This window comes from Palaemon carinicauda, chromosome 21 (assembly GCF_036898095.1).
Source record: "Palaemon carinicauda isolate YSFRI2023 chromosome 21, ASM3689809v2, whole genome shotgun sequence".
NCBI lineage: Eukaryota > Metazoa > Arthropoda > Malacostraca > Decapoda > Palaemonidae > Palaemon > Palaemon carinicauda.
In genome coordinates this window covers 6,709,928-6,736,665 of record NC_090745.1, presented here as the reverse complement: position 1 = coordinate 6,736,665, position 26,738 = coordinate 6,709,928, and the positions used below count along the sequence as shown (strand labels likewise).

At 44.9% G+C, this 26,738-nt stretch overlaps 1 protein-coding gene and 1 long non-coding RNA gene across 8 annotated transcripts in view; both read left to right on the top strand.

Annotated features, from left to right (window-relative positions):
- Nucleotides 1-26,738, top strand: part of LOC137615176 (uncharacterized) — an 851,893-nt gene that overhangs the window by 660,561 nt on the left and 164,594 nt on the right. The window lies entirely within an intron of this gene.
- LOC137615175 (uncharacterized) overlaps nucleotides 4,143-26,738 on the top strand; it is a 103,145-nt gene continuing 80,549 nt past the window's right edge. Inside the window, exons 1-2 of the long non-coding RNA XR_011039171.1 lie at nucleotides 4,143-4,360; nucleotides 6,455-6,526. This is a non-coding gene — a long non-coding RNA (uncharacterized lncRNA). The remainder of the gene's footprint in view (nucleotides 4,361-6,454; nucleotides 6,527-26,738) is intronic.

Below are 26,738 nucleotides of genomic sequence, written 5' to 3'. Positions count from 1 at the left end.
GAAGAGCGGGATATTAGCAGTTTGGCTGTTTCTAATTAACTTTGACCAATATAGATATATCAAAAAGTTACTCTTATCGAAAGACTATAATACTTTTAATGTTTCATAATAGGTATTTTATATTAAATTCAAATTGTGAAATTTAGAATAGGTATTACGAGTTACGAGAAGTAATTCGTAATACCCACCGTCCATAGGAGTTAATATTTATCGAGGAAATTAGATATTTTTTTTAGCTCCGTTCGTTATCCATGAACGTGATGAGTGCTGTCAAGCACACATGGTTAGAGGTTTGACTAACTTTAAGCCAACATCAGTCTTTTTTTTTTCCAAGAAGTATTTCTTATACAGTATATCGCCTTCCTCACAGAATTGCATATTGCATAAATGTAATTTGCATAGCAGTTCATATTGAATGTTAATTTTTTTTCATCTTTTATTATAAAAATAGTTACATCTTAGCAATTTACATTATTGAATGTTAAATTAGGACATTTTTAAGTAACTTGCGAATTATGAATACCTTAAAGTGTAGGTTTTCATTCGTTTCCGGGAATTGTTTTTTCAAATAAAAAAAAAACTTAATAGTACATAGCGGAATGGCTATGTATAATGATAGCAGAATAGAAGCTGTTTTGTCTTCGAGAGTTAATTGTAGCATTTCTGAAACAGCGCTAAAAACTTTCATGGCTACTTGATCTAGATTACTCTGTACCTTGAATGTCTTGCTGTGATACAGCAGATTGATGCAGTAACGACATTTAGTGAGATTACCGTAACAAGAAAACAGTAAAGAACATATGAAAAAGGTTATGTCAAAAATAAATAAGCGTTGTATAATTCTTAGTTGTGATTGTTCTTATTTGTTTTAAGTACATTATTAGGAGAATGTGCCATCTGATTCATTGGAAGATAAAGATTTAACCCCAAAATTCCCTTTTAGATCTAATTTACTACTTATAAAGTTGTAAGCTTTGCTTCTAGTTGGCAATTGAGTTATCCAATGTTTAGACGATTTCGTTAAGCTTTAGTTTTTCATCTTTAATATTCATGAATTCTGGAAATCTGCTTGACATTTACATAGCCATTTCAAGCTACTCCGACCAAAATTCTCTCTCTCTCTCTCTCTCTCTCTCTCTCTCTCTCTCTCTCTCTCTCTCTCTCTCTCTCTCTCTCTCTCTCTCTCTCTCAGCCATCAAAAGGTTTCGTGTTTCACCTGAGTTTCCCACAGGTAAAAACAAAGGTATTCTCGAAATGTATTCAATACGTTCGGATGTGAAAGATTATTGTAAAGTCTTTAGTTAAAAGGTCTTAACGTTAATATTTGTCGTTTCTGTATTCTTGGGCTTTGTGTATGTCCATCAATCTAAACTGGGTGAACTTTCTGACATATTAAGGTACTTTGCAAGTGAATACAATGCCATTTTTATTTGCAGTTATAAAGAAGAACTATAATCCGGCAGTTTGAAAATGTGATTTATTGGACACCAAAATGGGGAACCAGTGAAGTATTCTTTCAGGAGGCATTCTCAGTATAAAGGTTTCAAGGCCACTCATGAATGACAAAGGCAAAGAAAAGTGACATTGCACTATCAAGCTGGACAATGCCTTAGAGACTGGTCATATATACATATGATCAGCGCCCAAGGCCCATCCCCACCCAAGGTAGGACCAAGGAGGGCCAGGCAGTGGCTGCTGATGACTCGGCAGATAGACCTATAGGCTCCCCCAAAATCCCAATCTTTAGCTCACAAGGATGGTGAGGTTTTAGCCACCAAAGGAACTAACGAGTTTGAGTGGGACTCGTACCGCAGTCTGGCGTTCATCTGCCACCACAACGTCGAAAAGGTAACTTCTTATTAGACATTTCTCACAAGTCCTGACATTTTCTAGAGATTGGTCAACATTTAATTTTACAATTATTTTTATTTCCATTTTTAATAACTTGAGTAAGGTTTTATTTTTCCGTTGAAGTTTAAGTTAATCCTAATCAACGCTCAAAAGTTTCTTTACCTTCCTCGTTAGAAGAAGTCAAAGCCAGCGTTGAATGACTGGCTCTACTTGCCCTTGAACATTGGTGTATCCACGTGCGTCCACAGCGTGAAGTCTATTCAAGGTGTAGCAGATTCTGGAATTTCCATCATTCCAGAGTGGGCTACTGCCAGCTGGAGTTGACTGGCAGTAATTAGGGTAACGGCTTTCTATCTTACCTTCCAACCTTTACCCATATCTCTCTCTCTCTCTCTCAAACTAGGTGTAGGCTAGTCTGCGTTTCGTACCAGCGTGGAGTATAACCAACGAAAAAGGACTTCTTTCCCTGTTGGTTTTGGCTATCATATTCCAGTGGCTTTAGGCGTTGTTTATATAACATTTGGGACCATGTAATTTTTATTCACCCAAGGTTCATCCAAATACACGTTGTTTTGGGAGGTCTGGTTAACTCTTCTTTTTTTTTTTTTCTAAAAAAAAAAATTAAATTACTTCAACAACACTTCTATCAATAAGCAAGTATCAACCTTGGCATATCCATTTAAAGTCGATCTCCTTAAAAATCTTGTAAGTAGGGGACCTTTACAGCCAGTGGAAAGATTTTTCCTTCAGTAGGGAATTCACAATAGCCAACACCACGGCATTTTGGCAACTTAGATGAAATATTGTCATGTCATAGAATGTATACAAATTTTTGTTAAAACCTAAACATCGACACACTTCGAACTGTATCTTCATTTAATATATATATAGAATATGTAAATTAGCACATGGATGGGAAATCGCATATTCGAAGGTAGTTATGACATGGCTAGAGGTAAACGATCTTACCTCCCCCTGGACAAGCTTCGTGCTCTCTCTCTCTCTCTCTCTCTCTCTCTCTCTCTCTCTCTCTCTCTCTCTCTCTCTCTCTCTCTCTCTCTCTCTCTCTCTCCTATTGGAAATTAAAAGGGTTTGATAAAATATCTAATAGAGGGAAGGAAAATGTGAACTAATAAATTTAGCAAGTAACTTTAATATAGCATACAATCGGTGGCCAGTTCATCGCTGGCTTTAACCGACTTAGTCATTGAATCCTTTGAGAAGAAAACTGAATCAATTTTGAAAAACCATGAAATGTTTGTGTATTATACTAATACAGTGTTATAACTTATTAGGTATGAAATATTAAAGAATTATGTTAAATGGTATTTATACCTAGAAAATTCCGAATGTACATAGTTGAATATTTAAGTATTAGTTGAATGACGTGTCAAAGCAACCATAAATTTAGTCCTTGATATGAAAGATCAAGAAGCCTTAACTTCACTTTCCCTGTCTTAACATCGTGATTATATGGCTTAAAGGTTCCTTTACTAACCAAGGGGAAAGTGCACTAGTAGTTTGGTGCTTTGCTTTTAGCAAGGGTGTTACATTGGTATGTTGTGACATAAGTAGATAGGTGTGTGAAAGTTTTCCGATTGTTTGCAAATCATATCACTGAAATAACTTATTCAGAATAAAGCATATTGCCTCGATGGTTTTAGTACTCCAGTTATAATGTATACAAAAGTTTGTTAAATAACGATGAATTATGCATGCATATCAAGGTTTATAGAGTAGATTCATATAATGTAGGAGGATGATGATTTTATGTCTTTGCTGAACAGTGACAAACTTGGTCAAGAATTGAATTATAAAGTAACTAAACATCTTTCATATGGACTAGATTAAGTAGAACTTATCTCGCACTGTGCCGGTTCCTGTAAATAGAAATGTGTGAAAATAGAATTTAATAATTGTGAAGGAATCAATAGATTAAGTTGTGGGGTGTAGTAGTTTTACGTAAAATAGTATTTTAAGGTGCCTAAATAAAACTGATGTTGATTATTGAATTGTTTGCAAAGTTATGATCCTTGCAAAATGGTTCTAGATATTGTGTTAAACCACAGGACATTTTATAAAGTGAACGGTAAAAATCTAAGTCATCCTAAATGCACTAATTTTGTAGTTGAATTCCAGATAGGTCCTATAGTGGTTTTCTTTACAAAGACAGTAAATAGGCGATATACGCCTTGTGCTTCCAAATTTTATTTTTAAAATTGCGTGCAAAAAAAAAAAAATGATAGCTTAACCGATTCCACTAAGGTTAACAGAATACCCATTTTTCAGGTATCTCCAGGTCCACTGCTGTGAGAGAAAGGGTGCGTCAAAATGCTTGATTATGACTGATGACTTTTACTGGTCACCTTACTAGCAAATCGGTGCTTCCTTACATCCATTTTCTTGATGTGTTGTTACTGACTGAAGGAACTTATACAGAGCAGGAGGACTGCTAATGAGGCACGATTTATTAATATAAAAAACTACGTTTCCATCGACTACAAACAAGGTACTGGGTCCCATAATTATATTAATCTACTTAGAAGCCTTGACGTTTATAATTTACCACGCTCATAATTTCCCCAGAAACATTGCTACTGCAGACCCCGAAATATCAAAATATTCAACCTGTAATTTCAATGTTTACACTATTTTAGTCATTAGGGCTTAAAGGTTGAACTGCAACGAGCTTTACTACCTACCAATGACATTTTGCACGAATTGAACACCGCAGAATCGCTATTGAAAGATAGTTAAAAAATAATATCAAGACGACAAATTGGCTTCAAATTTTATGACTTGGAAGGTAGATAGTTTGGTTAAGTGCGAAGGAAAGTTGATCATTTTTGTTAATAAACCCCAAAATTTATTTTGAGATTTGTATTCTTACCTTTTTTTATACTTATTTATAAAAGATAATTTTGGGTCATGTTTATTTCTTGTGGTTTGTAATATAAAAGAATTTCTTAAATTTTTATCTGGGCTTGGATGGACACGAATAATAAAAACAAGCTTTGCTATAGCAAAATTGAAATTATACTAATATGGTTGCAATTTACGTATCTAAGTCAGGGGAATATATAGGTAAAATGTTGCGTTCATAGGTTAATATGAAGGAATGTAAAATCTTTATTTTCAGACAGCTTTATTGCCTGAGGGATGGTTGCTCATCGTTAAGTTACCATCCCAGAAAACTATCGCCAAATTCTTAGTTTCTCTGTGTTGTATAAATGAAGGATACATTTTTTATCGTACTAAACATTCACCGGGTTACTGTCCCATTTTTGGAAGATTTATTGACATTACTTCTTGGATAGGATCTGGTTTAAAGCGTTGTTTTCAAAATATAGTTATTTCAAATCTCTCTCTCTTATTAGTACTTGGATAGGATCTGCCTAAAAGCCTTGTTTGCTATGTATTATTGTTTAAGATTTATTTCTGTATTTTTTTTTTAGTTTATTTCTCTACTGAAGTATGTTGATGGCGGCTACTATAAATATCACAGTAGCTATTTTTTATGTTTTCATATATTTTCTATTGTTAGCTCAGTTTTAGGAAAACAAAAATGAAGCATAATGTTTGTTGTTTTCATGATGGTTTCCTCTTAACACTATATAAACAGGGAAGGCATTGTAGTTCCTACACAAAAATGTGTATATATGAAAGAAGCCTACCATTTACGTTCTGACTTTTCGGAGGTGTTTTGTGTACAGTATTATCGTAATCCTTTTCAGCTGCACCATTAAACTCGAGCCACTGGATTTTTTTCTTTTTTTAAACAACATTATTCCATGTAAAATCAGATGTTTCTTTTCCAAACATAAGCCTCCTGTTTTTCGAAATAGGCATTTCTAGTCATTGAGCCACACCTTTTGAAGCAGTTAGACAAAAATAATTTTTATATCAATTATTTTGAATAAACGTTGTAAGAAGAGGCTTGAAAGCCTTGTTCATTTGATCAATTTAGAATAGATTGCAAATATCTCATCCAGTCAGTTTAAAGGTGTATGTTAGGGGTCGGTATCCTAATTTTCATACGATTCAACTCATAAAGGTCTGTGAGAGGCACAACCAATTTTAAGTATTGGTTTGAAGAGTGAATCATACGGAAGAGTTCCTGTTTGAATTCAGTTTTTTTTTTATTAACGTTCTTGCTTTGAAAAGAAGTTAGATTGAAGGAAGTTGGCTGTTGAGAATTGGTTCCTTACTTAATCAGAACTCGTTAAAGGTCGTTATTGTTATTGTATACTTTGTTTTATTATTATTATTATTATTATTATTATTGTTATTATTATTTATTATTATTATTATTTTTTTATTATTATTATTATTATTAGCAAACCTACAATCCTAATTGGAAAAGCAAGATGTTATAAGCCCTAGGGCTCCAACAGGGAAAAATAGCCCAGTGAGGAAAGGAAACAAGGAAATAAATAAACGATATAAGAAGTAATGAACAATTAAGATAAAATATTTCAAAAAACATTAACAACATTAAAACACATTTCATGTATAAACTAGAAAGAAGACTTGAGTACATTTTGACTGGACCTCATTGGTGAAAGCTTTACAAGAGAAATAATCAGCCTGTTGTTATTTGCAGGTGTTAACGGATCCATACATGACTATTGTTGCAAGAAGATGGTGAAACTATCAGAGAACCTCACGGTGAAAGGTAATTAAATGGCTTCCTTACATAGTCTAAACTAAATTTACTTTCCTTTGTACTGTATATATCGCAAAGGTCTGTTGTGATACGATGTTTTATCTCAAACTATTCATTATAACATTTTGGGTTTGCAACACTAGAAGCTTCTAACATTCAATTTGATCGTTTAAAGTGGAGTTCGTTATTCTATTTGAGTTTCTCCAAAATAACTTCAGAGATGCAAATTTTATTTCATTTTGATGGAAGACCTCAACGAAACGGTCTAAATCCTCAGACTTATTTGGATCAACCACGACGTCTAAGAAAATAATTTTATATGTGAAATCATGCAATAGTAATCTCTTGATCTGAAGGGACACAAGGGGACTGAGAAAGCAAGTTTATTAGATAAAATATTCAATCATGAGATGTCAATATGCATGCAGATGCATTTTATTCGCAAGACAAAGGAGAAGAGATTGTGGAGAAAAACACCTTGTAAAATTGTACAGCTTGTCAGTTGTTTCGAACAAAATATTCTAGTTTTATATAAGTAAATTTGCTATATTCGTAGTCCTATTTTATATAAGTAAATTTTCTATATTCATAGGCCTATTTTTATATAAGTAAATTTTCTATATTCATAGTCCTATTTAATGGCCGTGAGTTAGAAATTGAATAGAAAATGGTGAGGAATGGCGATGGAATAAATGCTGAAGTCTGCATTGAAAAGCAAACTTATTAAAATTGAAATATCGAGAGTAAATTGAGCAAGGTAAAACTGGATTATCTACCAGTGTAGTCAGGGGATCAGTTCATTGAAAAGGACAAACGTAATCGTAAATATAACTTTAAATCTGAGACAGTCTTGAATCCTAGTTGATACCATGAAAAATACAGCGTCAGCTTTCGTAATAGACAACATTTCAGGAAAAAAATATTTTTTTTCGCTTCCTCAATAATCATAAAACTCTTAAAAAAATTTATTAACGAATTTGATGCACGGCATAATGTATTCTACCTTTTAAGTAACGTTGCTATTCTTGATTGAAAGAATGATAAGACACATTTGAGAAGTAGAAATATAAAGGTTGTGTGTATAAAGTGTAGTGATCTCATGTGATGCATGAAATTTAATCCGTTAACAGCGTCACTGATTTTGCAATTAATTGAGCCAACCTAAGCGATTCGTACTTAACTCCTATTTAAACTTAAATCACCAACCTGATGAAACGAACTAGGATTTCTATAAATAAAAAAGTAGCTACGCTAAATATCCTTACGTGTCTCCATGGACGTTGGATCATGTCCTAAATAAGTCATTGTTAAGGTATATATGAAAAGGCATTTTTCTTTATGAAAGCTAGCTTTACATGCGTATCAAATATAATTTTGACTAGTGCACAAATAAGATTCTGTCACGAACAGCAAAAGCCAAAATATTCACGGAAGATCAGACATTAGAAATATATTTCCTTTAAAATCATGCTGTACAGTAGCCGAAGGATGCCTAACCTATTTTATAAAACGGATTTTGAGCGAAGCGAAAAATCTATTTTTGGGTGAGATAGCCATGGCGTCCTGATGGAAGGTTCCTTTTTGGTAGCTTCCTTGGTTATATAACTACTAGATATTCCCAGAGAATTTAACCACAGGTTTATCACAGAATTCTAACTTCTGGAGCGAGTATCCTAAAGGTTTCCCTTTAAGACATCGTATATCAACAGGGGACGCATGTATTAACGCGCCACATAGCTATCTGCACCCCACATAGAGTTAACACTTCGATGTGTAGGGGCGGAGAATAGCTGGGGAGCCGTTCCAGAGCTAATCTCGTCCGTGGCTACTTTTGGTACTCGAGACGTAAACAAACGGGCGCCATTGCTAAATGACGTCACGTCCGTTCTCATCCTGAAGCCAGTTGCTTGCCGATCACCATGATACAGCAGGACAGGGTGGGACCTGAAAAAAACTGGACGAAGTAGCAGGGAGGGTCCATCAGGACGCCATGGCTATCTCACCCAAAAATAGATTTTTCGCTTCGCTCAAAATCCGTTTTTTGGGCTCATAGAAGAATACCAGAGAATCAATGTATCGTGGTAGATTTTCCCCTTGAAGAGTAAGTGCCGAGGGCTTTGAACAGGTTAGCATAGTAATCTCAATAGAGGAACCGTAGGGAAGAAAACTTCCTGCCCCCCTGGCAGTGAAGTCCCAACGGACCATGCTGAAAATCAAAGTGGTCATCAAAGGGCTACCCACCTTGCTGGGAGAACATGAAGAACTCGGAGACAAGACTGAATGGTTGGCATTCATATAGGAACATTCTCAAAAGCAGACAAGTGGTGGTTAGCACTGTATGTGAAGAGAGAGAATCGTCTGGTCTCGAAGGTATGATGTAAGTAAGTATTCGGGTAGGAATATTACATTGCGGAGGTGAGTATATAATAAGGATTGAATCCTTAGTAATCTTCATCGTATATAAAAGGAAGGGGATAATAAAACTATGGCAGTCATGTATTTCATAGTATAAGTAGGAGCGGATTGAGACGCACAAGTAATAAATTAGAAATTTTATTTCACAATTGCAGAATATGGTAATCAAATGCAATAAGTATGTAAAAGTAATTTACAACAAATTATAATATACATAGTAATGAAAGACTTGCTCTTGAATCTGAAAGGGAATTTCAAATTATTAGTAGGCACTCGTTCCAGAGGAACGTCAGTCTTTTAAAAAGAAAACACATCACGCTCTAGGTATGCGGCACTCGTGACGACTATGACATTTCGCCTGGGATAAGAACAGTATATGAAAAAGCACTAAGTGTCTTTGAAATCACTACGTATCACACGAGGGTCAACATAGGCACCTGAGGAGTTAAGAGTCCCAAGTAACTCGCTGTTCTATGCAGAGTTAGGTGCAGGTTTCATAACACTACCTGCGGCTACCACAAAATGTTAGACTTCATGCACTTGTTTCGCTAATGTTTGAAGAAAACACGCGAGGATTTCCAGCCTGTGAAACTCTTAAGGCTTTCAAAATCGTGACCTGCGGGTGTACTGTCAGGATCCGCTCTGCGAATGACGTAGGTGATTTTCGCTCGTAGTTGTTTCATTGACAGGTCGCTGCCCGATGTTTCTCCTTTGAAGAGTTGGCCTCCACCAAAGTCCGAAGTTCTACGAAGATAGACCTTGAGGCTCTCTACTGGACATAGGCATCTTCTTTCAGGGGCAGATTCTCCAAGGGCCCCATCTTTTGGTGGGTAGTTCGTTTTTGGCGAGAAACGTCTGATCCGGGAAGAGGTTAAGGTCTCCTGAATCTGTAAACAGAATGTGACCCTCGTCCCTTGATAATGCCACTATTTCGCTGACTCGGCCTCCTGAGGCAAGAGCAAAAAGAAAAATAACTTTTTGAGTCAGATCCTTGAGAGGGCACGAATCATTGTCCAAGTTGGAGGCAAAATGGAGCACCTTGTCCAGGGACCAGGAGATCGGTTTTGGTGGGGGTGCTGTGCGTAGACGAGCGCATGACTTCGGCAGTTTATTGAAGATGTCGCTGGACAGATCAATCTGGAAGGCGTACATTAGTGGTCTAGTCAAGGCCGATTTGCAAGTAGAAATCGTGTTGGCTGCCAAGCCTTGTCCATGAAGGTGAATGAAGAAGGACATGCAAAAATCGATGGTGATTTCTGTAGGATTTTTTGCCTTGACGAATGAGACCCATTTTCTCCAGGATGATTCGTATTGCCGTCGTGTGGATTCGGTCTTGTATTCCTCGAGGAAGTAGAGACTCTTCTTTGATATCCCGAACCTTTTCTTCACGGCTAGGGAGAGAAAATCATGAGATGAAGGTCCCTGACTTTCAATGATGAAGCGAAGACAGTCGACTTCTGTACTTGCTGGGAGAGAACTGGGCCCGGGAGAGGGATCAGCGTATTTTGTAGCTCCAGGACTAGGGGGTACCAGTTGCTCCGAGGCCACTAGGGCTGCTGTTCCTTTGAAGGTTCTCAGTTTGGAGAGGACTTTCAGCAGAAGGTTGGTGGGAGGGAACAGGTAGATCTTGGACCACCTGTTCCAATCCAGTGACATGGCGTCCACTGCTTCTGCCTTGGGGTCCTCGTACGGGGCCACATATCGAGGAAGTTGATTATTGTCGCTCGTTGCGAAGAGATCGATCTGAAGTTCTGGGACTTGGTGAGAGATGAAGGAGAATGATCTTGCGTCTGGAGACCATTCCGACACTATCGGGCATGTTCAAGATAGAGCGTCCGCCGTCACGTTGCGGAATCCTTGTAGGTGAACTGCAGACAGGTGCTATTTCTTCTTCTCTGCCAGACGGAAGATTTTCAGAAGCACCTGATTTATCTGGGGCGATCTTGAGCCTTGGCGATTGAGACATCGAACTACCACAGAGTTGTCTAGGGTTAGACGAATATGGATCGAGGGAGGCGGGGAGAGTTTCTTCAGAGTGAGAAGGACCGCCATGGCCTCCAAGATGTTGATGTGATACGTCTTGAATAGGGGAGACCATGTTCCTTGAGCCTGTTTTTGGTGGGATTGACCTCCCCAACCCTCCAGCGAAGCGTCCGTGTGGATGTTGAGTGATGGAGGTGGGTGTTGAAGAGGGATGGACCTTTTCAGGGCCTTTGCTTCCGACCACGGCTTTAGGAGCAGCCGAAGTCTGTTTGGGAGCCGTCTCTTGAGGTCTCTTTGAGCGATGGATGCAGAACATCTCCAGACTCCCGTGGCATCCTTTAGCTGTGCACGTAGCACTGGGTTTGTCACTGAGGCGAACTGTAGAGAGCCTAGAACTCGTTCCTGCTGACGTCTTGAGATCCGTTTGGATTTCAGCAGTCGCTTGACAGACCCTGCTATTTCCTTCGTTTTCTTCTGGGGAATGGAAAGGCGGTGTGACTGAAGGTTCCGCTGGATTCCTAACCATTGGAACTAATGAGCTGGAGAGAGGCGAGATTTCTTCGCGTTTATCTTGAATCCCAGGTGTTCTAGGAACTGGGTGACTTTGTTGCAGGATCTTAAACAATCCTCGGGCGATGGAGCCCAGACTAGCCAGTCGTCGAGGTAGGCCATCACCTGGACGTCTCGGAGGCGAAGCTGTTGAACGATGGCGTCCGCCAGCTTTGGGAAGATCCGAGGGGCCACGTTGAGGCTGAAGGGCATGGCCCTGAAGGCGTAGATTTTCCTTTGGAGTCGAAATCCTAGGTAGGAGGAAGCGTGGTGGTTCATTGGAACGTGCCAGTAGGCATCCGCTAGGTCTATGGAGACCGTGTAGGAACCTTGAGGCAGAAGGGTCCTTATCTGTTGAAGAGTCAGAATCTTGAACTTGTTGTTCGCTATGAACTTGTTGAGGGGGGATAAGTCTAGAATGACTCTGAGCTTGTCGGAGTCCTTCTTGGGGACGCAAAACAGTCTCCCTTGGAACCTGGTTGACTTTACCCTCCTTATCACCTTCTTGTTCAAGAGATCTAGGACATAATTCTTCCAGAAGGGGGGTTTATTGTTGGAAGAATTGCTGGAAAGTTGGGGGTGGTTGAGTCCAACTCCAGCCTAGACCCTTCTTGACGATGCTGTGTGCCCAGGGATCGAAGGTCCAACGATCCTGGGATTGGCGGAGTTTTCCTCCCACCGGAAGCAGTTCATTGCTTCTGGTGTCCCGAGGGTTTACTGCCTCGGCCGCTAGCTCCCCCTCCTCCTCTGCCTCTGGAGGGACGGCGAGATGCGTCTCTGCCTGCACCTCTGTTTGAGCCTCTACCTTTGGGACGAAAGATAGTAGTCTGTTGCTCGAAAGCAGGGGTGAAAACCGGCGACTGTGACAAGACCGGTTGGGTGACCAGCTGAAAGGTCTGCTGTGGCTGAGCTGCCACTTGGGGAGTAGCAGGTCCCAGAAACTGCCGTCTCTGTTGACGTTGCTGGGGTTTCTGCTTGGAGGATTTCCTCTTAGGTTGAGGGCCGTCGTCCTGAGAGGATTTCCTCTTCGACATGCCCCACTTGTGGAGAAGGTTCCTGTTCTCCATGGCGGCCTTGTCGATGATCTCTTTCACAAGGGCAGAGGGAAAGAGGTGCTTACCCCAGATGTTGGAGGAAATCAGCCTCCGGGGTTCATGTCTCACTGTGGCACTGGAGAACACGAATTCACGACAGGCTCTACGAGCCTTCGTGAAGCTGTACAGGTCTTTAACTACAGTCGCCAAATGCGTTTTGGCGAGCACCATGTAGTGATCGGGGACTCTAGTGTCACCGGCCATGACGTCGAGCTGTACCTGGAGGGACATGGATGCGGCGAGCCTTTCCTTCGTGTCATGTTCCCGACGAAGGAGATGGTCATTAAGTTTCGGGAGGTCTTCGTTAAACTGACGTCCAGCAACGTCAGGATCTAGTTTCCCCACCACGAAAGTATGCTGGACATCTTTCCAGTGTCGAACAATGGGGGGAGTAATCAGGGAGAAGGGTCTGCACTCCTCCTGTGCAGGGCAAGGTTTCCCTTCTTCCACTGCCTTGTGTACCGCAGCAAAGGCCTTTTCCATGAAGGGGAGGATTGCATCATCTGGTGCAACGTAGGTGGGTGCTTCTTGCTCAGCGCCGGAAGCTTGAGCAGGTAAAACCCCTACTTTTAACAGCGTTGGCCAGCATAGCCTGGGCCTTCGGGAGATCGAACACTATCACCTCCTTAGGTTCGGTCTCTTCTCTAGAGGCAGGTTCGGATCGAAGTCGGACGTAACAGTCCGGATAAGCCTCAAAACTCGGGAAGAATTCCACTTCTTCCAGGGCAACGGAGCCGACCTTCTCACTGACGAAGATCCTGCCCGTTGCGATAGGCATGTGCTCATCATACCTCCAGGGGTTGGCGTGCGAACATGCCGGGAGGTCCTTAACCGAAATCCTTTTCGGCTTCTTTGAACTTCCCATGGTCCTGATGTATTCGTGTGTCTCACGGAGTTTCTTGTCCATAAGGGCTTCGAGCATACGGAACATCTCCTGGGCACTGGATGGGATGGGATCCGGGGTGGCGGAGGTAGACGGGAGTGATACTTCCGTTGGTGTAGGAGTTGAGGCGGGGGTGGAAGGCGGAGCGACCTCTTGCTCCGACTCGGTGTATTCCACTTGGTCTTCCTCATAGTCCAGTTCTTCGGCGATGAGGTTCCTCTCCGTGGTCTCCGACACCTCCGACCTACGTTCTGCGTTGTCGGTATCCAGGCGACACTCGTGCATGGACTGGGGCATGACTACATCGGGTTCCACCGTGATCTGGACGGTGGGGATCTGATCCTTGGGGACCACAGAGTCTGGGGATGCCTTCGGGAAAAACAAGGCCCTCAAGTCTTCAGTGGCAAGGTATGGTCTAGTGGCGTTCTTCTGGAAGCCACGCACCCATTTGCGTAGCTTCTCTCGAGAAGCGTCCCTAACGTCCGCTGAGGGAGGATTATTGAACGCCTCGACCAGTCGGTCCTTGCAGACTGTACAGTTCTGCGGGTCCCTAAACTTCAGATCGCCTTTCTTGTTGGCGCTAGGGGCGTAGTTCCTACACGCCGTGTGCCCGTAGAAGTGCGGGCGCTTCACTTCACAGAAGCCGTGATCGCACTTCACGTACTCCTCCTGTAGGAGAAAGAGAACATGAGTATGGGGCAGTCATAAGAATGACTTATATTCTAAAGTTAAATGTTAAAGGATTAATCTTTAACTTAACATTAAGTGGTATAAACAATGTGATGTTCTGAGGGTGGGCGGAAATGAAGGAGATACACATACTCCGTGTAACCCGCCCGGCTGGTTACCGTAACCTTATCTATAGGCAATTTGTTTGTGACCGAGGGCACAGGGCAGAATTCTTCATTGATTGCCAGGGAGGCAGGGGGAATTCTAGTAGGAATTGCCAAGGATATAAAACAGGGACTGAGGCCACTCAGACCATAGAATTGGGAACGTAGACGATCCCATGGGTAACGGTTTCCGGCAACCAGCCGTGCTAAGATACACACAGCATGCTGGAAATTTGTGATATGCAAGAAGACTGCATGGTTATTAATAGAACGGTAAGATAATACATTTCCATTTATGTAGTCAAACCATCTAGTTGCAATGTAGGGCTATCAACATGAGATGATAGCTAGAAGAAGGGGTGCAAGTCACTTTGACGCCTCCGGTAGGCTCCGGCAGACCTACGGCACGACGGAGGCCGCTCCAGCAGAGTTTCTGGTATTAGGGAAGACAAATATTAAAAGTCAGGAGTAATGCCAGGATGGCGGCCGCTGGCAAAACGGCGGCACGCCGGCTGGAAGCGGCGGCTCTGGCAGCCGAAGGTTGCCGGCTTGGTGACAGGGACAAGGAAGGGCTATAATAGAACCGGACTGCCGGCAGTGGATGTCGGACCGATGGACGGACGACCGAAGCTATGAGGTATGAGGGAAGGCCATCGGCTGTACGCCGACGGGAGGCGGCAGTCCCCCGGCACACGGAGGAATGACGGCCCAGGGGGCAAGGAATGTGTCACCAAGGGTGGGAGGTGGGTATCACCAACAGGGGAGGCGGCAAGGGGCCAGCACCAGGACAGTGAAAGAGACAGAAGGAGGGATGTAGGGGTACGGACACGAACCCCAAGACATCCCACCTGAATGGGTGTACCCATGATAGAGGCTAGCCCTATCACCCAGTGGCAGAGGTCGCAGGCGGCCGGGAGCCAGGGTAGCCCAAGGGAGGGCTAGGGGACACCCAAGAGGGGGGAGAACCCCTGCGGACAAAACGCATCCAGTGGCTAACCCCATAGGACACTATGAAGGGTATATGTACCAGAGCGGACTGTACACAGGAACTCAAGGTAGCCCTATCACTCCACCCTAAGGAGGAGTTATAGGACAGGGGACAGATGGGTATAGACTAACTTAAGTATAGGCTAGGCCATACAAGAGATAGGTGGGGGGGGGAGAAGAAGAAGGGTCTTCTATAGGAGAGGCTCTGTACCAAAGCGGCCACCAAGGAAGGGAGGACGCTCCCTAGCCTAAGGTCAGGCAGCCTGTCTGAGAACGGTGCATGGGTACCGTTTCAGCAAGGCACAGAACTAACTCCCCCCAAGCCTAACCTAGAGCAGGGATGTTATACCCTGAACTAGGAAGGATGGAAGACGTATCGCTATTGCAGGGAAGGTCGGAAACCTAACCTAAGCAATAGAGGAAGGGCAGGCCGTTCCTCATTCTCGGACGCAACCCTAAGGGGGGATCATTCCCTTAGGGAGGACAGAGAAGCGATAGATACTCTGATATGAGCTTGATCCCCTTATGTGGTAGGGGGAGCAAGGCTACACAGAGGGAATGCCCTAAGGCAGGGGGTGAAGGAAGCATATAGGGGTCCTACATTTAGGTTAGGTAGAAAGGCACACTATCAAACCTATCCCCTATATGGTCCCTGAAGGCGAAAACACTTGCATCACAGTCAACAGTATCATAAAATAATACCACTATCTTCATAACTAAACCTAGGATCACTGAAATATATCATGCATGAACACTGATGATAGGCACTTTGGCCTAGGGGCTAGACTAGCGAACTGGTATGGGGTCAGTCGATGACCAATAAAAGAGCGTCAAAACACGATATATAAAGTTCCCAGCCATGAAGACTAAATAACTAATAGTATCGATTAGTTAATGAGGCCGGAAAACGCTGTTGAGGCTAGCTAAATAAGGCATGCAAAACAACAGCGACGCCATAAAATGGCGGGTCCGGTAGTAGCACTGCTCTGCCACAAAACATAAAATATCTCGAAAAGTAAAAGTTACTTTACGGTCAGAGCTTATTAAACAATACTGGAACCTTGTACTCAACTTTCCAGAAGAAGGCGAGGCCGAGGGTAGAGATATGGCTAAGATGCAAGTCGATAAGATACGCACAGAGAAAAATCCGTCTAGTAAGGCAAGCTACTAAGCGTAGGATGAGGACAGAGGTGACGTCATTTAGCAATGGCGCCCGTTTGTTTACGTCTCGAGTACCAAAAGTAGCCACGGACGAGATTAGCTGTGGAACGGCTCCCCAGCTATTCTCCGCCCCTACACATCGAAGTGTTAACTCTATGTGGGGTGCAGATAGCTATGTGGCGCGTTAATACATGCGTCCCCTGTTGATATACGATGTCTTAAAGGGAAACCTTTAGGATACTCGCTCCAGAAGTTAGAATTCTGTGATAAACCTGTGGTTAAATTCTCTGGGAATATCTAGTAGTTATATACCCAAGCAAGCTACCAAAAAGGAACCTTCCATCATGACGCCATGGCTTGAGCCCAAAAATTTGCATTTTTAGGATTCTCTCAAGTAGCCAAAACATCTGTGGTTTGAAAGAAAACGGAAGACGAAGATGGTAAAGAAAACGGATCGATTCAACTGTGTGAAAGAAAATGTAAACCCATTTGATGACTGACTTTCTTAATTCTGCTTTTGAATATTTATATTTTAGAATAGTTATATATATTCTTTTACCACTTAAGGTGCCTTTTTAACAGGGGATATAATAGAGGGACCTTTGTATTGTATAAGTCGAGTGCATTTATCGATGCTTTTTATATTTTGTGGTTTTAATTGAACAAAATTTAGGTAACATTTTTACTTGACTTTAATTGGTATCATACAAAGCACAACAATTGCTCATAAATGAAAGCGATTCTTTGGTCATGCATAATTTTCCACATATATCATACGCCATTTCCAACACACATTTTAAAATGGGATATTTTTGAATAGTAATAACAATTTGGAACGTGATATTCATGAAGGTTGTGTACTTAGCGTTAGGTTTATATCGTTGCTGTTGATACTTTTAATTTTATGGATCGTTTTCCTGGTTCTGTATTGAATGGTAAAGTCTTGGCGCACCGTAAGACCATCTACAAGATATTTGACGAATGCATTCCTAAGTATTTCGAGTATCATATGGAGCTGTTGTATAGATTTCATGTCTGACATATTCCCAAAGTTCGTATGAATCTTGACTCTTCTTTGCTTTTTACTTTTACGGGTTTATTTCTCACCCTCCGTCAGACACTTAAGAGTCTGTTCAGGTGGGCCTTGATGTGTCAAAATAATTTCTTTCCAGTTTATATTTTGCTCTGCATCTTTTCGGTTATTTGCTAGCATTTGTATTCAGGCTTAATAGTTTTCTGATCACTATTATATCACTTAACAAAGAGATAAGTCTCCAGGTTTTTCTACACGGCGTCATCTCCTGAATCTTTGAGTTATCACTAATATTTCCCTGCAACCAAGTCTCAGTTAATAAGCATAAATCTAATTCCATTTCATTAGTAAGATATCTAATCTTTATGGTTTTATTCCCCATCGATTGAATATTTACCAGACCACACTTAACCAATGGGCTAGACTCCATGATCGGTTCTATTTTTTATCCTGGTAAGCTCCTGCTTGTATACTTTACAGTTTTCATCATGTCTTATGATTCGTATCAACGCAATTCCTCATTGAGCAGTTATGACACTTTAACATATTAACACTACAATCCCTGGTTCGGTGTTCCTGGCTACACTTGGCACTTACCTGAGTGTTACTACAACTATCGGCAGTATGACCCAATTCCTGGCATTTATAACACTGAAATATATTGTAGGATTCATAAATTTTACAGCATCCTCCATACGTGGTATATACTCTATCGTCCTTGTTACGGATAGCGTTTTTGATTGTTGGACTACACTTAATAATGACGTGTGATTTACCGCTATGTCTTGATTTAAACTTCCTGATCAATTTAAAGACACCTTCATTTTCACACATCATTCAACCATTCATTCTTCTCCTTTATACTAGCAATTATGTCATCTTCATTTTCATCAATATTGCAGACCTTGATCTTCGGTTTAAATAGATCCTTTTTATCCACTTCTACCTTAATGTCTTTCTTGACCTCTTCTAAGTCATTTTTAGCCTTTTTCTAACCCAACTTTATCCGCAAAATTAACTACCAAGTGGCCTTGTTTAGAGGTTTTGACCTATTCAACATCCATGGTTATCTTCTTCATGATTGTTTTCTTGATCTCTGAAGCCTTCATGTTTTCCTCCTTAGATTTTATGACCAAAGTATTCTTTGACTTTAGCTTACTTGCATATGTGGTCTGGTCACATTCTCTTGTTCGTATTTCGTAAATTTCTCTTTAGGCTCAACAATTTCATTACACATATTGGTGTATTGAACAGTTATCATATCCATAAAATATGACATCTGTCGTACATTTACCTTCATCTCTTCCATGTTGATGCTTAGTTTCGTCATGTTTTCCCATGATTGCCTGACCCATGGACCATTGGGATTTGCAGTCTCAACACATCGTGAACATTTATAAATGATGTTCCTGCTTTCAAAAATCACACTTGTGGCATCTTCTAATTTTGAGTAAGCTACTTCATTGGGGTACCATCTTTGGCATTCATCACATTGTATCCCAAATTCGACAAAGTTCTTACAATACCCACACCTGCCCTCATTGCCGCTGCCATCACATTCGTCATCAGCGAAGTTCATTTGCATGTTAGCTACTGCCATTTTCTATCCCTCTTACCCTTGGAGTACCGTGTCAATTTCGGTCATAAATTGATCAAGATCTATCACGGGACGAAATTTTACTTTTCGTTTTCTAAAGATGGGCATATTGAATCATTTTTCAATGACTTTTCAATGGTAGCAAGTTGCTCCGGCCCCTCTTCATTCCAGCCCTAGTCACTCCGGCCCCTCTTCATTCCAGCCCTAGTCACTCCGGCCCCTCTTCATTCCAGCCCGAGTCACTCCGGCCCCTCTTCATTCCAGCCCGAGTCACTCCGGCCCCTCTTTATTCCGGCCCCTCTTTATTCCGGCCCTAGTCACTCCGGCCCCTCTTTCTTCCGGGCCTAGTTACTCCGGCCCCTCTTTCTTCTGGGCCTAGTCATTCCGGCCCCTCTTTCTTCCGGGCCTAGTCACTCCGGCCCCTCTTTCTTCCGGGCCTAGTCACTCCGGTCCCTCTTTCTTCCGGCCCTAGTCACTCCGGCCCCTCTTTCTTCCGGCCCTAGTCACTCCGGCCCCTCTTTCTTCCGGCCCTAGTCACTCCGGCCCCTCTTTCTTCCGGGCCTAGTCACTCCGGTCCCTCTTTCTTCCGGCCCTAGTCACTCCGGCCCCTCTTTCTTCCGGCCCTAGTCACTCCGGCCCCTCTTTCTTCCGGGCCTAGTCACTCCGGCCCCTCTTTCTTCCGGGCCTAGTCACTCCGGCCCCTCTTTATTCCGGCCCTAGTCACTCCGGCCCCTCTTTATTCCGGCCCTAGTCACTCCGGCCCCTCTTTATTCCGGCCCTAGTCACTGCGGCCCCTCTTTATTCCGGGCCCAGTCACTCCGGCACCTCCTTATTCCGGGCCCAGTCACTCCGGCCCCTCTTTATTCCTGCCCTAGTCACTCCGGCCCCTCTTTATTCCTGCCCTAGTCACTCCGGCCCCTCTTTATTCCGGCCCTAGTCACTCCGGCGCCACTTTATTCCGGGCCTAGCCACTCCGGCCCCTCTTTATTCCGGCCCTAGTCACTCCGGCCCCTCTTTATTCCGGCCCTAGTCACTCCGGCCCCTCTTTATTCCGGCCCTAGTCACTCCGGCCCCTCTTTGTTTCGGCCGTAGTCACTCCGGTCCCTCTTTGTTCCGGCCCAAGTCACTCCGGCCCCTCTTTGTTCTGGCCCTAGTCACTCCGGTCCCTCTTGGTTCCGGCCCCTCTTTATTCCGGCCCCAGTCACTCCGGCCCCTCTTTATTCCGGCCCTAGTCACTCCGGCCACTCTTTGTTCCGGCCCCTCTTTGTTCCGGGCCTAGTCACTCCGACCCCTCTTTATTCCGGCCCTAGTCACTCCGGCCCCTCTTTATTCCGGGCCTAGTGACTCCGGCCTCTCTTTATTCTGGGCCTAGTCACTCCGGCCCCTCTTTATTCCGGCCCTAGTCACTCCGCCCCTCTTTATTCCGAGCCTAGTCACTCCGGCCCCTCTTTACTCCGGGCCTAGTCACTCCGGCCCCTCTTTATTCCGGGCCTAGTCACTCCGGCCCCTCTTTATTCCGGGCCTAGTCACTCCGGCCCCTCTTTATTCCGGACCCTCTTTATTTCGGGCCTAGTCACTCGGCCCCTCTTTATTCCGGCCCTAGTCACTCGGACCCTCTTTATTCCGGCCCTAGTCACTCGGACCCTCTTTATTCCGGCCCTAGTCATTCGGCCCCTCTTTATTCCGGCCCTAGTCTCTCCGGCCCCTCTTTATTCCGGCCCTAGTCTCTCCGGCCCCTCTTTATTCCGGCCCTAGTCACTCCGGCCCCTCTTTATTCCGGCCCTAGTCACTCCGGCCACTCTTTATTCAGGCCGTAGTCACTCCGGCCCCTCTTTATTCAGGCCGTAGTCACTCCGGCCCCTCTTTATTCCGGGCCTAGTCACTCCGGCCCCTCTTTATTCCGGGCCTAGTCACTCCGGCCCCTCTTTATTCCGGGCCTAGTCACTCCGGCCCCTCTTTATTCCGGGCCTAGTCACTCCGGCCCCTCTTTGTTGCGGCCCCTCTTTATTCCGGCCCCTCTTTATTCCGGCCCCTCTTTATTCCGGCCCTAGTCACTCCGACCCCTCTTTATTCCGGCCCTAGGCTCTCCGGCCCCTCTTTATTCCGGGCCTAGTCACTCCGTCCCCTCTTTATTCCGGCCCTAGTCACTCCGGCCCCTCTTTATTCCGGCCCTAGTCACTCCGGCCCCTCTTTATTCCGGCCCTAGTCACTCCGGCCCCTCTTTATTCCGGCCCTAGTCACTCCGGCCCCTCTTTATTCCGGCCCTAGTCACTCCGGCCCCTCTTTATTCCGGGCCTAGTCACTCCGGCCCCTCTTTATTCCGGGCCTAGTCACTCCGGCCCCTCTTTATTCCGGGCCTAGTCACTCGGACCCTCTTTATTCCGGCCCTAGTCACTCGGACCCTCTTTATTCCGGCCCTAGTCACTCGGACCCTCTTTATTCCGGCCCTAGTCTCTCGGCCCCTCTTTATTCCAGCCCTAGTCTCTCCGGCCCCTCTTTATTCCGGCCCTAGTCACTCCGGCCCCTCTTTATTCCGGCCCTAGTCACTCCGGCCCCTCTTTATTCCGGCCCTAGTCACTCCGGCCCCTCTTTATTCAGGCCGTAGTCACTCCGGCCCCTCTTTGTTTCGGCCCTAGTCACTCCGGTCCCTCTTTGTTCCGGCCCAAGTCACTCTGGCCCCTCTTTGTTCCGGCCCCTCTTTGTTCCGGCCCTAGTCACTCCGGTCCCTCTTTGTTCCGGCCCCTCTTTATTCCGGCCCCTCTTTATTCCGGCCCCAGTCACTCCGGCCCCTCTTTATTCCGGCCCTAGTCACTCCGGCCCCTCTTTGTTCCGGGCCTAGTCACTCCGACCCCTCTTTATTCCGGCCCTAGGCTCTCCGGCCCCTCTTTATTCCGGGCCTAGTCACTCCAGCCCCTCTTTATTCCGGGCCTAGTCACTCCGGCCCCTCTTTATTCCGGCCCTAGTCACTCCGCCCCTCTTTATTCCGGCCCCTCTTTATTCCGGGCCTAGTCACTCCGGCCCCTCTTTATTCCGGGCCTAGTCACTCCGGCCCCTCTTTATTCCGGGCCTAGTCACTCCGGCCCCTCTTTATTCCGGGCCTAGTCACTCCGGCCCCTCTTTATTTCGGGCCTAGTCACTCGGCCCCTCTTTATTCCAGCCCTAGTCACTCGGACCCTCTTTATTCCGGCCCTAGTCACTCGGCCCCTCTTTATTCCGGCCCTAGTCTCTCCGGCCCCTCTTTATTCCGGCCCCCCTTTATTCCGGCCCTAGTCTCTCCGGCCCCTACTTATTCCGGCCCTAGTCACTCCGGCCCCTCTTTATTCCGGCCCTAGTCACTCCGGCCCCTCTTTATTCAGGCCGTAGTCACTCCGGCCCCTCTTGATTCAGGCCGTAGTCACTCCGGCCCCTCTTTATTCCGGGCCTAGTCACTCCGGCCCCTCTTTATTCCGGGCCTAGTCACTCCGGCCCCTCTTTATTCCGGGCCTAGTCACTCGGCCCCTCTTTATTCCGGGCCTAGTCACTCCGGCCCCTCTTTATTCCGGCCCTAGTCACTCCGGCCCCTCTTCATTCCGGGCCTAGTCACTCCGGCCCCTCTTTGTTCCGGCCCCTCTTTATTCCGGCCCTAGTCACTCCGACCCCTCTTTATTCCGGCCCTAGGCTCTCCGGCCCCTCTTTATTCCGGGCCTAGTCACTCCGGCCCCTCTTTATTCCGGGCCTAGTCACTCCGGCCCCTCTTTATTCCGGGCCTAGTCACTCCGGCCCCTCTTTATTCCGGCCCTAGTCACTCGGCCCCTCTTTATTCCGGCCCTAGTCACTCCGGCCCCTCTTTATTCCGGGCCTAGTCACTCCGGCCCCTCTTTATTCCGGGCCTAGTCACTCGGACCCTCTTTATTCCGGCCCTAGTCACTCGGACCCTCTTTATTCCGGCCCTAGTCACTCGGACCCTCTTTATTCCGGCCCTAGTCACTCGGACCCTCTTTATTCCGGCCCTAGTCTCTCCGGCCCCTCTTTATTCCGGCCCTAGTCTCTCCGGCCCCTCTTTATTCCGGCCCTAGTCACTCCGGCCCCTCTTTATTCCGGCCCTAGTCACTCCGGCCCCTCTTTATTCAGGCCGTAGTCACTCCGGCCCCTCTTTATTCAGGCCGTAGTCACTCCGGCCCCTCTTTATTCCGGGCCTAGTCACTCCGGCCCCTCTTTATTCCGGGCCTAGTCACTCCGGCCCCTCTTTATTCCGGGCCTAGTCACTCGGCCCCTCTTTATTCCGGGCCTAGTCACTCCGGCCCCTCTTTATTCCGGCCCTAGTCACTCCGGCCCCTCTTTATTCCGGCCCTAGTCACTCCAGCCCCTCTTTATTCCGGGCCTAGTCACTCCGGCCCCTCTTTATTTTGGCCCTAGTCACTCCGGCCCCTCTTTATTCCGGGCCTAGTCACTCCGGCCCCTCTTTATTCCGGGCCTAGTCACTCCGGCCCCTCTTTATTCCGGCCCTAGTCACTCCGGCCTCTCTTTATTCCGGCGCTAGTCATTCCGGCCCTTCTTTATTCCGGGCCCAGTCACTCCGGCACCTCTTTATTCTGGGCCCAGTCACTCCGGCCCTTCTTTATTCCGGCCCAGTCACTCCGGCTCCTCTTTATTCCGGCCCTAGTCACTCCGGCCCCTCTTTTTTCCGGCCCTAGTCACTCCGGCCCCACTTTATTCCGGCCCCTCTTTATTCCGGCCCCTCTTTATTCCGGCCCTAGTCACTCCGGCCCCTCTTTATTCCGGCCCTAGTCACTCCGGCCCCTCTTTATTCTGGGCCTAGTCACTCCGGCCCCTCTTTATTCCGGGCCTAGTCCCTCCGGCCCCTCTTTATTCCGGCCCTAGTCACTCCGGCCTCTCTTTATTCCGGCCCTAGTCATTCCGGCCCTTCTTTATTCCGGGCCCAGTCACTCCGGCACCTCTTTATTCTGGGCCCAGTCACTCTGGCCCTTCTTTATTCCGGCCCAGTCACTCCGGCTCCTCTTTATTCCGGCCCTAGTCACTCCGGCCCCTCTTTTTTCCGGCCCTAGTCACTCCGGCCCCACTTTATTCCGGCCCCTCTTTATTCCGGCCCCTCTTTATTCCGGCCCTAGTCACTCCGGCCCCTCTTTATTCCGGCCCTAGTCACTCCGGCCCCTCTTTATTCCGGGCCTAGTCACTCCGGCCCCTCTTTATTCCGGGCCTAGTCACTCCGGCCCCTCTTTATTCCGGCCCTAGTCACTCCGGCCTCTCTTTATTCCGGCCCTAGTCACTCCGGCCTCTCTTTATTCCGGCCCTAGTCATTCCGGCCCTTCTTTATTCCGGGCCCAGTCACTCCGGCACCTCTTTATTCTGGGCCCAGTCACTCCGGCCCTTCTTTATTCCGGCCCAGTCACTCCGGCTCCTCTTTATTCCGGCCCTAGTCACTCCGGCCCCTCTTTTTTCCGGCCCTAGTCACTCCGGCCCCACTTTATTCCGGCCCCTCTTTATTCCGGCCCCTCTTTATTCCGGCCCTAGTCACTCCGGCCCCTCTTTATTCCGGCCCTAGTCACTCCGGCCCCTTTTTGTTCTGGCCCTAGTCACTCCGGCCCCTTTTTGTTCCGGCCCTAGTCACTCCGGCCCCTCTTTATTCCGGCCCTAGTCACTCCGGCCCCTCTTTGTTCCGGCTTTTTGTTCCGGCCCCTCTCTATTCCGGCCCCTCTTTGTTCCGGCCCCTCTTTATTCCGGCCCTAGTCACTCCGGCCCCTCTTTATTCCGGCCCCTAGTTTTTCTGGCCTCCGTGTGTAAAGTTAACAATATATATTGTTGGGTTGTTTGAGTGTGTGTGTGTGTGTTTATATATCCATATAATGTCATTATACTTGTTTACAACTTTTATTGTACATTTGTTATGTCCACGGAGGCTAGATAAGAAAAATAAGAAAAAGAGAGGTCTGGTAAAAGGTGGGTCAATTCACAACAACCTGACATTCTCTCTCTCTCTCTCTCTCTCTCTCTCTCTCTCTCTCTCTCTCTCTCTCTCTCTCTCTCTCTCTCTCTCTCTCTCTCTCTCATTTCCTCCGTAATAATAAATATTAATAATGATAATAACGATTATGATAGTAGAGGTAGAAATTTACTACTACTACTACTACTACAACTACTAATACAGAAATATTTTAGTATCAGTAGGCTGCCTGATTTTTTTTTTTTTTTACATAGACGCACACTTTTGTATACAGAAATATATTAGTATTAGTTGGCTGCCTGATTTTTTTTCACTTAGACGCATACCTTTGTATACCGATAATTTTTCATATAATTTAAACTATTATATTGTACTATATTATTGTATTTTATGTAATGTTAATAGCAATGTATTGAAAAAGTAAAGAGAAGGCAAAACTAATTTACTATATTATCAGAGCTTTGAACTAGGAAGGCGAGTCGTCTACATCACGATAAAGCCAGTCAGCGCTCCCATGCTGTGGTCAGGGTGTGGTGAGCCTTGTTGGTTATTTCTGTTATTATATATTCTTTCTAGATTACATAGTATTACGTAGTTATTGTGTATGTGTATGACTATACTGCCTAATTATTTAATAAAAGAGAGCCTGTTATTATATATTCTTTCTAGATAACATATTATAATTAGTGGGCCGGAGTGACTAGGGTTGGGGTGCCGCAGTGACCGAGGGACCGGTGTAACTAGTGGCCTGCCGCCTGAGTGCCAGTAAACCCTTTTCAAGTAGCCCCACCCCAACACAAAAATGCTGGGTCAGGCCTTTCGCCACACACCTCTCATACAAAAGAAACCACTGACTTTTAACACTCAATTTCACTACTATCAACACTAGTAAACACTCACAAAAGTTATTTTCATAGGATTAACAACGAGATACACAATGATTCCCACTTTAAGCCAGTTTTGATATAGAGCTTTGACACACGTCCACATCCGCGGACATCACTATAAGTTTTGAAGTCGACTATGTTATTTTTTTTAGCATGTACCCGTGCTCTATATTTTCTTCTAATGAATATTTTTTATATAAAATTTATCCATATTCTTAAACTGTTTCTTGGCTGGAAGACTGGAAAGTGGGCATCTAGAGAAGATATTAGTGAACGTTATTTAATACCATCTGTTGTAGGAACGAGGTGTTTAATTATTTAACACGAAGTCGTGCATTGTCATAAACTTAAAACTAACTCTGACGTTGAATGCAGTTCATCAGAAAGTCAAGTAATGACTAGTTGCTAATTAGTTATAGTAGGTTGGCCAAGGTACCAGCCACCAGTTGAGATACTACCGCTTGTGTTTTTTTTTATCCCTCTCTGGTTACAGCTCAGTTTTCCTTTGCCTACATATACACCGAATAGTCTAGTTTATTCTGTCCATATTCTCCTCTATCCTCCTACCTGACAACACTGGGGTTACCAAACAATTCTTCATTCAAGTGTGTTCACTGCACTGCAATTGTTCAGTGGCTACTTTCCTCTTGGTAAGGTTAAAGTCACTCTTGAGCTGTGGTAAACAACTCTTTAAGGAGGACACTCCAAAATCAAGCCACTGTTCTCTAGTCCTGGGTAGTGCCGTAGCCTCTGCACCATGGTCTTCCACTGTCTTGGCGTAGAGTTCTCCTGCTTTAGGGCACACTTAGGCACACTATTTTATCGGTTTTCTTTGAAATGGTGTGCTAGGCAGGCTTA